The sequence below is a fragment of the Myotis myotis genome, unplaced genomic scaffold, assembly GCF_014108235.1.
Source record: "Myotis myotis isolate mMyoMyo1 unplaced genomic scaffold, mMyoMyo1.p scaffold_m19_p_2, whole genome shotgun sequence".
NCBI lineage: Eukaryota > Metazoa > Chordata > Mammalia > Chiroptera > Vespertilionidae > Myotis > Myotis myotis.
Window position 1 is genome coordinate 185,488,818 of NW_023416324.1, and position 14,040 is coordinate 185,502,857.

The 14,040-nt window shown below is 43.4% G+C and overlaps 1 protein-coding gene across 14 annotated transcripts in view; it reads left to right on the forward strand.

Annotated features, from left to right (window-relative positions):
• TNIK (TRAF2 and NCK interacting kinase) overlaps positions 1 to 14,040 on the forward strand; it is a 345,621-nt gene that overhangs the window by 263,009 nt on the left and 68,572 nt on the right. The gene's annotated exons all lie outside the window — the stretch shown is intronic.

Sequence of the window (14,040 nt, forward strand, 5' to 3'; positions counted from 1 at the left end):
AGAAATAGGAAGCTCAGATGGCTGTAAATTCTGAACCTCTAAGTAATGACTGTCTCTGCCACCAGGGACGCCCCTCCTGTGTCCTTCTCCTGCTGGATCCCCATCCACATCTGATGCCCTGGCCTGGGGTGACAACTTGAGTTTCTGGTGTTCTGAGTAGGAACTTGAACTACATCATCACATGGAGGCAGTTAAAGTCTATAGGTAGACTTGCAAATGTTGCATTGCTGTGGTCAGGTAGGCTTGTGTAGGCATGCTGGGAAATACGCCCCCATTTCCAAATAAAGGCCCTTCAGGTGTCCTTTTGGTCACATGAGGCTGTGTAGGTTACAGCCATTGTCTTCCTTGGTGATCTCAGATGTCAGCTCCTACCAGGGCTCTCTAAGGAATCCCTGCATGTCCTTTGCTATTTATGGGTCACCACGTGGATTTGGCGTGGTTCTAAATCAGTATCCGCATATTCTTGGAAGGACTTTGTACAGTGAAGGTAGTCATTTTTCAGCTTGTGAAAAGATGTGGCCTCAAGCCAATTAAATGGTGAATGCAAGACTCTCAGCTGTGTCCAGTGACAAAGTACAATTTATAACTAAGTTCCAGGAGCTTGATTAAACCCAGCTCAGGGGAATGAGCCAGCAATAGTGAGACAGCGCATGTAGAGGGCTTCTTCTATTTTACTCAGTCCAACAAACTTTTTCATTGCTTGGCCCAGACAAGGCACAACTTATTTTATTCTCTACTACAGAGTTAGGAGCCAGGAGGTGTTGGGACACCCACTCTGGTCATCTTTGCCGACACTGACCTTGAGCAGAAGGTTTATGGTGATGCCTGATTCTGCTCAAGGGTTTGAGATGATACTAGTGAGATATATATAGTTCAATTTGCAGAAGACCTTTTATACTTCATTTTGGAAAGAGTATATTTAAGTCACAGGAATGAATCAGATTGATCCCAGGAGTGCCAACTTGCTCCCTGGTATGAGCTTTTATCCTTCAGAGAACTGCGTTAATTTTTTGAAGCCACCTGGGTCTCAGTCAGTGCCCTTCAAGACCATTTGGCATTGTCCAGTGATAAAACAACCAGTTCCATCTAAAAGATAGCATACTGCTTTGGTTCTGTCACCTGAAGTTTTTTTTGTTTGTTTGTTTGTTTTTGTTTTGTTTTGTTTTTTTAAGAAATACCACCGATATCTTACTCACTAGTAGTACTGGAGCCCTACTGTACAAAATGAGAGACTGGCAGTCTCAGCAGTGAGTTCTCTCTAAGCCTCTAGCGTTTTATGGTGACTGAGGCATTCAAGGACATTGAGCCCAACTGTTGTTGCTTAAGTGTACAGAAGAATTAAAACCTTTCCCCTATTTCTGCAGGCAGTCATTTAACAAATTTAGTGACTGTCTACTTCCACTATGCAGGATACTGGGAATACAGTCTGCCCTTGTGAAGACTAGATCTGTGAGGGAAACAGGCATTAGGCAAATATTCACCCAAGTAATCATTCATTATCATTGCCAGAGTGACGTGGTGGAGAAGAATGCGCACTATGGGCATGTACCACGGGGACAGGAACCTAGCCTGGCTGGGAGGCATGTTGGTTGGAGTCCAGCTGAAGGAGAGCAGAGGATGTAGGCAGGGAAGCAGGGCTTCTTAGGCCAAGCTAGGGAGTTTTGAATTTTACTTTAAGAATAGTGGGGAAATATTTACATGTTAACCAAGAGAATATGATCAGATCTGCAGTTTTATTTTTATTTATTTTTTAAGACTTTTATTAAAATGTATTTTTATTTATTTCAGAGAGGAAGGGAGAGAGAGAGATAGAAACATCAATGATGAGAATCATCGATCAGCTGCCTCCTGCACGCCCCCTACTGGGGATAGAGCTTACAACCCAGGCACGTGCCCTTGACGAGAATCCACCTGGGACCCTTCAGTCCACAGGCTGCTGCTCTACCCGATGAGCCAAACCAGTTAGGGCAGATCTGCAGTTTTAAAATGGAACTTTGGCTGTTGCAAGGACAAGGATTGGAAGGAGCACAAGAGGGAGAGACAAGGTAGTCCAAGCCTGAGAGGGGAGTGCTTTAGATGGATTGAGAAAAGTGGATCCATTTGAGAGAGATGTTGCCTGTAGAGCGTGCAGGACCTGGGGTTGACTAGACGTCAGAGGTGAAGCAGAGCGGGCAGTCCCAGAAGGTTCCCGACATCGGACTGGACCATCCAGGTGGAGGACCAGGTTTGGGAGGAGGATGATAAGATCAGTTTGGAACATAGTGAGTTTAAATGCCTATGAGGCGGCCAATGGTGATGCCAAGGATGCAGTTGGATTATAGAAACAGCTGTAGAAGTGGGTGAACGATGGGAAAGGTGGGAATTGCTGGTTTCTGGTAATGGAAATCCACACTGAGGAGAGAGAAAGTCTGGGCCTGAGCTCTGAGAAGTCAGAGCAGGAGAGGAGAAGCCAGCAAAGAAGACTGATAAGGACACAGAAGGGACGTCAGGAGACCTTGATGTTGAGCATAGGTTTAAAGGGACCAGCTCTGGGAATGTTGCCCGAAGATCAAACATGATAGCAGGATCCTTTAGTTTCAAAAACAAAAAAAATATTAAAAAAAAACTTTGCCCTGGTTGAGTGGCTCAATTGATTGAAGCATGGTCCCGTACACCAAAAAGTTGCGGGTAAATCTATGGAAAGGACATATCCTCAGGTGAGGATGTAAAAAAAAAGGGGCGAGGGGGAGGGTTGTGGTACTCTTTAGAAATGCATTCATTTCCTCTTTGTTTTGGAAGAAGATACTTACTTGCTCAGGAAGTCAGATCTGATTTTTAAGTGGAAAGTTGTTGGTTTGAATTTGAGGGCCACTGTGCACTACCTGCATGCTCTGGGGGTCCTCAGAGTCTCCCCGTATCCCACTTCCTGAGCATCCCACTGACAAGTCCAGTTTAACTGTTACTAGCAAGACCCACCTCAGACTTCTCTTTAGAGAACTTTGTATAATTACATGCTCATCTATTTGTGGTCAGCTTTGGCTTACAGTCCCTCTTAGCATTTGTTTTCACAGGGTAACCAGGCCAGCCTCACAGGAGCTGTGCCAGCCGGAGCCCAACCCCAGAGAAGACAGTGTTTGTGAGCTTATTCTTTGGAACCTAAGTAGTTTCTCCCAGCTGCTCTTAGACAAAAAAAAGCGCCAGCGGTAGGGGGGGGGGGGGGGGGGCGGGGGAGAATAAAGGGGCAGGGGAAAGCTACATATCTCTTTAAGAGTCAGTATGTACAGGACAATATATCGAAGCTCTTAAAAGTCTCATGAGCGCAGAGCATTTGGGGAAATTCTCTTGAGAGTCGTATCTTGGCTAATGGTTATTTTCCTTAATAGATAGAAGTTTTTTAACTTTCTGGTGCCTCAGTTTCTTCAACAGCACCATCTGAAATGACAATAGCATTTACGCCCAAGGCTACTGTGAGGATTAAATTAGTTAATTCATAGAAAGCTTAGAATAGGACCAATACTTACAAGACACTTAACTACTATTTATTATTATTATTATTATTATTATTATTATTATTGGTATTGGGTCCCTTTGGCTGAAGTCAGAGATATAACTTCCAACAATTTGAATTCTTTCATGTGCAGCAGTAAAACCCTCTTGAATTTATTAAAACAAAATATACCAACAGGTAAGATTTTTTTATGCCTTGGGAAGAATATTTGTTTATAATACTAATAGCAATTCAGTTAAGTCATTAAGAATAAATGTGTCATTTGTTTTTTAAATGGCAGGATAACAGATTATGAGGCAAAGTACACCAGCTTTGAAGGTGTGGCGACCAAGGTGTGCTTCTAGCTATGTGATCTTTGGGCAAAGTACTTACCTTCTCTGAACCTCAGCTTCCTTATAGACACAATTAAGATACTATTTACTTTGCTGTGAGAAGTAAATGGAACCATATATACAGAAATCTAGGCACCTTGTCTGACACAGGCATGGACTGATATCCTTAGGTGAATATTTTATTGTCCTTGTGCAACTCATGATTTCAAAGTTGTTACTTTTCATTTGTTGGTTTTAAGGGTTTTCTGAATAGATAGCATTTCCATTTCCCTGACTTTCTTGGTTCTCTAATGTACCGTCCCTGTTTACTATAAAACCTGGACTTTGCCATCTCTTTTTGAGGGTCCTTCCCTGAGAGCACCCCTCTTCCTGTGTCTTGCTGGGATGTCCATCTACTGTTATCTTGGCCGGCAGTCCTGGCCTAGTCAGCACGGGAGGCAGCCCATCTTCATCCTCCTGGATGTACCTCGTTTACGAGGATCAAATGCCACCTTGGAAGGTCTCTTCTTCCCAGCCGAGCCTCAGGAGACCTTCCCCTGGCCACCTCTACTTTTCAGTGGATTCTCTTATCGGTATTTCTTGCTGTCATTTCCAACACTGTCTAATTATAATCTCATTATTGTCAAGTGGCTGCATCAAGTCCTGAATTAAACACGTAAGAAGATAGGGTCCTTTTGATGCCTGAATAGTAAGTTCTGGGCATCAGGGACTCAGCACTAGAACTGACCCCTTCACCAAGAAGGTAGAAGCAAGGTATTCCAGCGTATGTAAGGAAGAGACTGCCTGGGTTTGAATCTGGCGCCGCCACACCTTTGCGATCTTAGACTAGACCTCTCTGCCTCAGTTTGCCCATTTATAAAATGGGACAGGGATAGTTTCAAGGAGTAAATGAGATAATACATAAAAAGTGCTTAGAGCAATACCTGGCACCCAGTAAGTATGCGAATAAATTCCAGAACACAGCTGTACAGGAAGGGAAATATCTTTGTTTCTCATTATCTGCCTAGTTGTTGCTCCTCTAAGTCAACCTCTCTTCAGGGCGAGGGCTCAGAGTTGCATGCAGCTGAGCTGGCTGAGTGGGTAGAAGCCGGAGCCAGGGACACGAGAGTGGCTGTGCACCAGTGTGGCATTCCCACTGGACCACACCCCCAGGCTCTCCGAAGAGAGAGGCACCATGAGCAAGAATAACTCCCCCCTTTTAAGGCCTGGAGTGTTCATTCATCGGCACTGCTGAGAAATGGCATTCCGTTCATTTAATCATTAACTGTGGGCATCCTAATGTGCGCTGTAAGCAGGGGCCTCTGGCGCGAGGCAGAGGGGCCCTTTATTCCTGGATGTCATCAGCATTGGCACAAAGACTGAATGCTCCCTAGCTGGACCTAAGCTCCATTATTCCAATAACTGAACTGAAATTATGAAACAGCTGGGCGCCAGGCTGACAAACCGGATGCTCTTCGTCCCAAGCTTCAGAGGCCATGTGGTGTGCATGGGTGTGTAGATCCCAGAAGGACAACTAACTCTCACTTACCTGCCGTGATGCAGGAGGTGGGGTTTTGTCTGTGTAGTCACCTGGATCCTTGATGGGAGGGGTTTCCTGCCAATGTGAGGAAGTTGCAGGAAAATGCTATTGTTATTTTAAATCCTTTTGCCCAGATCTCTTCCCATGCTTTCCAGGAATGGGAAAGATATGCTGGTTTATGTAAATACAGCATTTCATACTGGAAAGAGACGTTAGACAGTTGCTGACCATAGGTGGATGGCAGGTATGGCCTTTCAGGGACTGTAGGCAGCGGGCATTACAGACCTGCCTTCCATTGTCTGGACTCTTCATGGAACCTCTTATTATCACATCTCGTCTGCGTTTCTTGTGTTTCATAATCATTATTAGTTGTTCCTGACCATAAAACTGCGACATCAAAATAGTTTCACCGAAAGTTATTTCACATGGCATTTGCATCGAATTGTTTTCATTTCACTTTTATTTTCTTCAGTGAGTAGTTTTATAGACTCATAGAGGTTGGGGAAGATAAGGGACCTCAAAAGTGATCTAAGCCGCTTCTCTCAAAGCAATATCTTGATGATATTCTTCAAACAGAGTCATTTAGCCTGTTTAATGTATGATCTCTGCATATACTTTTAGAGGCTTAATGCAGCCTATTCTATTTTTGAGCAACTTAGCCTATTATTGATTTGTGCATTACAGACCTGCCTTCCATTAATACACAGTATGCCAAAGAAAACTAAATGTCTTCCACCTCAGCCCAAAAGTGTTTGGAGGCAATGATAATGCTCTTCCCCAAATGGCGCCGGTTCCTGCAACCTTTCCACATATGATATAAGTTAGCATCTTTAGTAACACCCAGATGTGCAGGGTGGCCCTCTCTGTAGACATTGTATTAATAAACTGGTTTATAATGGGCTTGTTTTCTTAGAACTCAATCTAGAGTTTCATCTAAGGCTTCCAAATAATGGCAGAGGGAACTTAGGAGTTACATATGCACTGACTTTTACATTAACCTACAGGGTCATAGGTACTCAGCATGTCCATCAGGCCATTCTTGCTCCTCTATGCAAATCCCAGGAAAACCCAGGGGAAACTGTTGTGGCTCAGAGATAATAAGAGCTTCTGAGTAATCACATTGACTGGCATCAATAGGAGAGAAAGGGCCAGACTTCTTCATTAAAGCCTCCTTGCAGCTCAGCCTATGCTTAGCCATGGGGCTGCCTACTGTTCAAAAGTTAACCAAGGAGTCCTAGCCGGTTTGGCTTAGTAGATAGAGCGTAGGCCTGAGGCCTGAAGGCTCCCAAGTTTGATTCTGGTCAAAGGAACATACCTCAGTTGCAGGCTTGATCCCTGGCCCTGGTCGGGGGTATGTGTGGGAGGCAACCAGTTGATATGTCTCTTTCACATCCATGTTTCTCTGTGTGTGTGTGTGTGTGTGTGTGTGTGTGTGTGTGTGTCCCCTTCCCTTCTACTCTCTAAAAAATCAATGGGAAAATATCCATGGGTGAGGATTAACAAAAATAACAACAACAATAAAAAGTTGACCAGGGAGTTCAAAGGAAGAGTTTAGGCAATTAATTTCCAGGAAAGCTATGAATGAATAGGTTGGATGGTTTATCTTTAATAGTATAAAGAGTATAAAATAAAAGAATGAGGTATGTGTAGCGTGTCTAGCTTCTCTAATGGTTCTCTGATTACTGTTTCTGTGAAGAAAAGATAGGTAACAAAGTGATGATAGAAAGAAAAAAAATGGGCACCTGAAAAAGCAGAACACGACATCCTTCACATGGTATACGGAAATGTCTCAACCAGCTTCTTTCAACCCAGAGAGCAAGCTTGCCAAGAGCCACACACAGAGTGAGGTCCTGGCGTTGCACTTACCAAGTGAACTTGGGCAAGCTATTGGCCTGTGTGTGCCTTAGTTTCCTTAGCTGTAAAATTGGGACAATGACAGTAGTCTGTACCTAAAAGTGTTGTGGTGAGAATTGAATGAGTATAGGGCTTAGAATATTGTTCCTCCTCTATATGCATCCCAGGAATTCTGTCTTGCATCAGAAGAGGCACAACATAAGTGTTTGCTCATATTATCTATGATTATTATTTTTTGTTATTCTGACTACTCTGTTGTGTAGTGAATTCAGAGGTGCCAGGCTGTTTCACCATCACTCTTAATGTCCTTTCTATTTTAAAAAAAAAAAGTTTGGAATCCCAGTTTTAGTTACAAGAAATCATGCCCTTGCCCTGCTGTGGTCTTTCCAAAAGGAAACCGTAGCAAATGTTAAACTGTGCAAATGAAATGCCCAGAGCTTCTGTGAGGTTTATACAGAACAGTCCTACTTCACTGTGTGGTTGATTTAAAAGACCACACTGCATCCTTTCATCTGTGTGTCTGAGCAGAGAGCCCCTGAGTCAAGGGGATGGTGTGAGGTACTTCCCAAGGAGCCCGACTGGATCCTGCGCCAGCAGCTTGCTCTCCTCTGGAGGCTGACTCGGACCCTCCATGGTCATTGGGTCCCCTCTCACCACTTCCAGGATGAAAACCAAGAGAAGCTCTCTCAGAGCAAATTATAAGAGAATTTCTGCTTTGTTTCACTTCTCGTTCTGAATTGCTAGTAGATTTTTGCTTTGCGATGAGGCACATCCTTGCTTAGACACTTTTAGACTGAACAGACCTGTGAGATGACCTTATCTGCCCCCTGTGACATCAGATTAAGGTGATTTATTCAAGGTCATAGAACACTTCACTTATGTGTTAAACAAGTATTTATTGAGACTATGTGGTCTGCAGTGTTTGTTTTGGTGGCAGAGCAAGACTAGAATCTAGTGTTCTTATTTCTTACCCAGTGTTCTTTCCTCTACGTCCTTTGCCTCTCCTACCTTCCCTGTCCCCAATGACATGTTGTATTACAGTTATGGGGTATTAATTCACAAGTGTGGATGCTACCTGTGTGTCTATATAATGGATGTGATGTATCTAAAAGAGAGACTCAGGGCCCAAAATCTCTACACAATGGCATCAAGCCTCGTTTCCTCAGGATCTACCAAATGTCATGAGAACAAGACTCAAATTCAACCTGAATGTTTGGTAAGTAGATAAAAGCAACTAAGTATCCCATCTGGAACTTCTTAAGGACATTGAAGGAAGTGCTGATGGTGCCAGGAGAGATGAGTTGCCTTTAGCTCAGCTCCTCCCCACACTCTCACTGTCCTTCCCACTAATCTCCAGCTGATAGAACACTCTCCTGAGCACTAGGGGCCGGGAGGTAGGAGGGCATAGCGTGGAAAGAGCATGGAATCAGACCGACCTGGGCTTGCTTCCAGGCTCCACCATTTCCAGCTGTGAGACATGGAACAATTTACTTAACTTCTCTGAGCCTCAATTTGCTTATCTATAAAATGGGAATAATAATAACAAACTCTGTCATCACCCTGTGGGATTAAATGAGCTGAAGCATGTCAATCAACCTGCCCAGCAAATACCTGGCACTCACAGACAGTGCCCAACATCATGGTTTGTATTCAGTCCATGATTTTCTCCGAAGTTATCATGTGGCCATTGACAAGGCATTAAACCTTCCCAAAAGGTTATAAAAGAAGGAAATTTTAAAATGACATTTGCCCCACTTATTTCATAGCCTTATATCATAAGGCTCTAATTAGGATAATCTATGATGGAGTACATGTTTGGGTTGAAAAAAGAAAACACCCATACACAGAAATTACAATTTTTACTGTCTTGATGAGTAGAAAGGAGGCTGAGTTACATCCCCCTTTAAGCCCCACCAGCTCTGTGTACGTCTGGGTAGCTCACCTTAACCAACTCTCTTTTGTCCGGATCAGAACAGATTGGTCCCCACTGCTGTGAAATAACTTTCACCACATGCTCAGGTGACATAAACAGAGGTGGCATCTTCATCGGCAAAGAACCAAATTACAAGTCAACAATTTCTTGCTTATTTTCATTTTGAGCTTCCCAAGGAAAATGTTGAGTTTTCAAAAGATATGGGAGACCAAGGCTCGGTTTTCATTTGTTTATTAATGTGGACCCATCTTAATGACCTTTCTTTATTCTAAAAAGAGGACTAAGGTTGCTTACAAAGATTAATACATCAACAGAAAATAAAATAAAGTAAAATGGACTATAAAGTAAAAGAGAAAAGCAAGGGGAAGCCAGTCGGGTCCATTCCCAGGACCTGGCACAGCATGGCGACCAACTGCAAGTGCCCGGGGGCCACCAGCCTGACTCTGAGATCCTGGCAGCTCAGAGAAGAGGCAAACTCCAGAGTTTGAGATTCCTGTTGTCCATCAGATAAGAGTAAATGTGTTATTCAGGCAAGCTCTCTGAGATTGTTGAAAACCTACACACTCGCCTAGTCGTGGTGAATAGTGCTGTGAATAATGTCTGAGGTGATATTCCTACCACAGGCACAGTGATTAGCTTTATTCGGCTGTTCTGATAACATTGTAAAATGCAATTTATGGCCTAACCATTCATCAAAGTCACTTCCATAAGAGCCAGAGCGCCCTGTGCAGTTCGCACATTTCTGTTGGTTAAATGCCATCTGAAAAGAACATTTAACGAAACAAAAGGAAAGGAAGGCAAACTCCACAGTCTTTGTCATGAGCACCCATGAGGATTATTTCTTATAATTTTAATATGAATTGGATATTTACGGATTAAAGGGACATTCTTTTGCAAGAATTTAAAGACCTGCAATTCTACACAGTCAATTTGGGATCAATGTATAACTTTTGAGGGTCCCCTGAGCAGGGTGCAGGATTATCTTTCTCATTAAAATAAACTTACTTGCTCATATACTTGAACGTGCAGCCACACAGCCTCCTCCAGAAGGTGGCTGGAGGGGGAACACCCATGGAGAGATCAGACTGTTATTAAGAAAAATCATTCTTTGGGAACCTCCAGAGAGTACAAGGAAGACAAGAAGCCCCTGGTGACCTACTCCATCCAGCAAGGCTACAATGATTTTAACCTGGAGTGAGTATTATCAGTCATTCCCCAACCAGGAATAAAACAAACAAGCTAGGAAACTTATAAGAACCCACTGAATATCTAATTTTAAGTGATATAACTTTTGGAGGTGCCTCTAAGAAGAGGCGGATGAAAATATACTTGCAGGCAGGTCCTTCTAGGTGAGGCATCTGCCACGAATGTTAGAGGAGTTGGTTTTGTGTGGGGTTTTTTTATTATTTTGTTTTATTGCTTAAAGTATTACAACGAGTAGTACATATGTCTCCTTTTTTTTCCCCTTGACCTTCCCCCGGCCTCCCTTACCCCCCAGTGTAGAGGAGTTGGTTTAAGCCATTTTTTGGGACAACAGAACCACTGACATCTTTATGCATAATCTGAATGAAATTCAGAATACTATTTCTACTCCTTCTGGCTACATGCTTATTTTCTTATTTTATTTTTCTTCTGCCTTTTTCTATGATAGCTAATAGATACTATGCCAGTGCCAACCATAAGTAGATCTCTATTTAGAAAAACATTCTTAAGTCTTGTCTGTGCTCCACATAAAAGGCCTGGAGGTCTTAGAAGGATGGCTCTGCATGGCTTTCTCTCCTTTTCTTGCTGCCCAATCAACAGTATTCAATGCAATAAGTATCAGTGGTATAAGGCTCTATATTGGATATAGTGGGAGATAAAAACTGGAGTGGAACGGAGACCCTGTCCACAAAGAGCTTTTAACCTAGATTGAGAGTAGGTGAGGCATACTCAGATAACCATATTATGAGGTACAATGGGATATAACCTGTAAGTACTAATAGGAAGGGACATAGTGCCACAGAAATATCGGAGGATACTGTATTGTCTTCTTTTGCCCCAAGTTTTTTACTTGGTTCAGTTCAACAAAACTCTGTGCACCTTTTAGGGGCCAGGTCCTATGTGAGGGGCTGGGGGTCCACCAGGATCAAGCCTCAAGAGCTGCTTCTAGAAAGAGTCATCCGAGCTTTGTCAAGGTGTCTGCTTGAGGCCCAGGACTTGGTCTTTCTCTTACATGTTTTGGTATGTCCCCTCCAACAGCCCAATGCCCAGGAGGAGAGAGAGCAAACATTTTTTTTTCCTGGAAAGGCATTAACATGGAGACACAGTGGCTAGAAATTGGCAAGGTGCCCTCAGAAGGTTGGGGAAGTGATTTATTTTTCCAGTCTCGCCACAGGAACCAAAGCCCTGGCAGATGCCTCCCTGAGTTAGCAGCAGCTGATCTGAGTGAGATCACTATTAATTATTAGCCACTTTTGAGTGTCTTTCTCAGAAACTACAGGGTAATTGGGAAGCCCATACCCTCTTCAATTGCAATCAATACTGTGTACACCTTGTGCAGGGACCTGAATGGCATGTAATTATAAAGAGTATTGATTCCTAGCAAAAAGGTTGAAAATGTACAAATCCTTCACATAAAAATCATCTCAATCTTCCCAAGGCTTGATTAATTTTTTCCTCAAGAAAGAGGCCAATGGTAAAAAATTTGAAATGTTAGCCAGATCAGAGCTATTTCCTGCCAGGAGCCAGATCTGTACACATAATTATTTGTATTCTCTGCGCTGGCATTGATTTGCTTTGGTTGTGTGTTGGAAATATCTCTGTTTTGGGTCCGTAATCCAAGTTATTCAGTCAGTTCCCAGAATGATGTTTTCTACTCACATCTCCCTGTATTATTTTTTCTGTAAGACAATAATCACATGCCTGGAACCTGACTCCTGTGCCCCTCATTCCCTTTCCTAAACCCGCTTTTTCTTCGCTATCCCTCCATTTGCCACGCTCCTTGGCAAGAACATCACTCACCCTCACACACCTCATAGTCACCCAACTGCCTATTTTATTTTGGCCCGATTCCAAGTTCTACTTCTAAGTTGGCATCCACTCCATTCCTGTTAAAATAACTGAAAATCTGGGTAGGTTTTCATCTCTCTTCTTTTTGGCTGCATCTCCCCGCTCAGCAGGGGTTCCTAACATGGACTCTCCCACTGCCTTTGCTTCGCTCATGGATACCCTATCATTTTCTTCCTGGATCCGATGAATGACTCATACCGTGTTCCAGCTTCTAGTCTTGCGCCCTCCCCTGGCTGTTAAGAGGCCTCTTGAAAACGCAAGTCTGATCATGGCATTTGACTGCATATAGCTCTCCAGTGGCTCCCCATTGCCTGCAATCTAAGGTGGACAAATAACTGTTGATCTGGACATGATAGGCGTTGAGCCTCAAAAGATGCAGCTTATCTCCCAAGCCTCCAAGGTGATGGGAAGACAGCAGCCCAGAGGACCGTAGGAGGGAGCCACATCACAAAGGACTCCTCACTCTGGCTTCTTTGGAGTTTTGAGTATCGTTGGGCATTGGGGCTGTGTCAGAGCTTTTGTACTAAAAGCTGTTTCCCTGTTTGTGATGAGCTAGCTAGTCAGTGGGATACAGTCACAGTCCATTCTATTATGAGTAACCCATGTTTCCTCAGCTGGGCAGTGAGTTGTTGTTGAGAATGTTACAAGGGAATGGACCCCCTGAGGTGTCCCCTCCAAACCTAGTATTTGAGGAAGAAGAGACCCTAATGCCATTACTGGGCTCTGACACAAAGGGAAGGGCCTGCCTGTGACATGTCTCAAACAAGACGCTAATGGCAGGGGGCATGGAAAGTACTAACTATCCTGTGTATTGCGGGATGTTTAGCATCCCTGCCTCTCATGCTAAATGGCAGGCATGTCCCTCCATCATTGGGACAACCAGAAACCTCCCACATTCCCCACACATTCCAAGTGCTCCAGGGACTGGGAACAGTGCTATCCCTAGTTGAGAAACATTGGCTCCTGTGACTACTCCTAAGATGTTCCTCTTTCCTGAGAGGGTAACGAAGAGCTGGATTAATCTGTGATCTTTCTATCGCTCTTTTTGCCTCTTCACCTTTTGTAAATGCTTGAGTTCAGATTGGAGTTACATTTCTAGGCTGTGAAATCAAGCTCCATCACTTGATTTCTGGGTTTGACCTTGAATGTGGGCATGACCTTAAACAATTATTTAATCTCTCTGTGTCTCGGTTTTGTCATATAAAATGGAGGATAATAATCATATCTGCCTCCGAAGATTTTTGTGAATATTAAATAATACAAAGCATGAAAAGTGCTTACCACTCTGTCCCCTGGCAGAAGTATGGTAATTGGATGAGATGATGGTGGTTCCTGAGCTTAAGAGTCTTACTTGAGTGAGAACTGGAAATTGATACTTAAAAGTGAGTACTCCAGAAAATGAAGAAAGGCAGCATGGTGTACCAGGAAGGGTGGGAGTCAATAAATGCTATTATACCCTCAGCCATTAATCCATGTGTAGCCTTGAATGTGTCGCTTTACCTCTCTGGTCTTTGCTTCCTGTAGTATGAAGTGTTTGCACAACATGGTGGCCAAAGACTGAATGAGCCCAGCTGGCATGGCTCAGTGGTTGACGTAGGAGGTCATGGTTCGATTCCCGGTCAGGGCACATGCCCAGGTTGTGGGTTCGATCCCTAGTTGGGGGCGTGCAAGAGGCAGCTGATCAATGGTTGTCTCTCATCATTGATATTTCTCTCTCTCTCTGAAATCAATAAAAAAACATATTTTTAAAAAAGACTGAATGACATGAGGGTTGTGAATGTGCTTGAAAACCTAGAGAGTCTCATAAACAGTTTGATAAGAAATAATGAGTAACTTATTAAACCTTAGTGTTTCTACCCCTGAT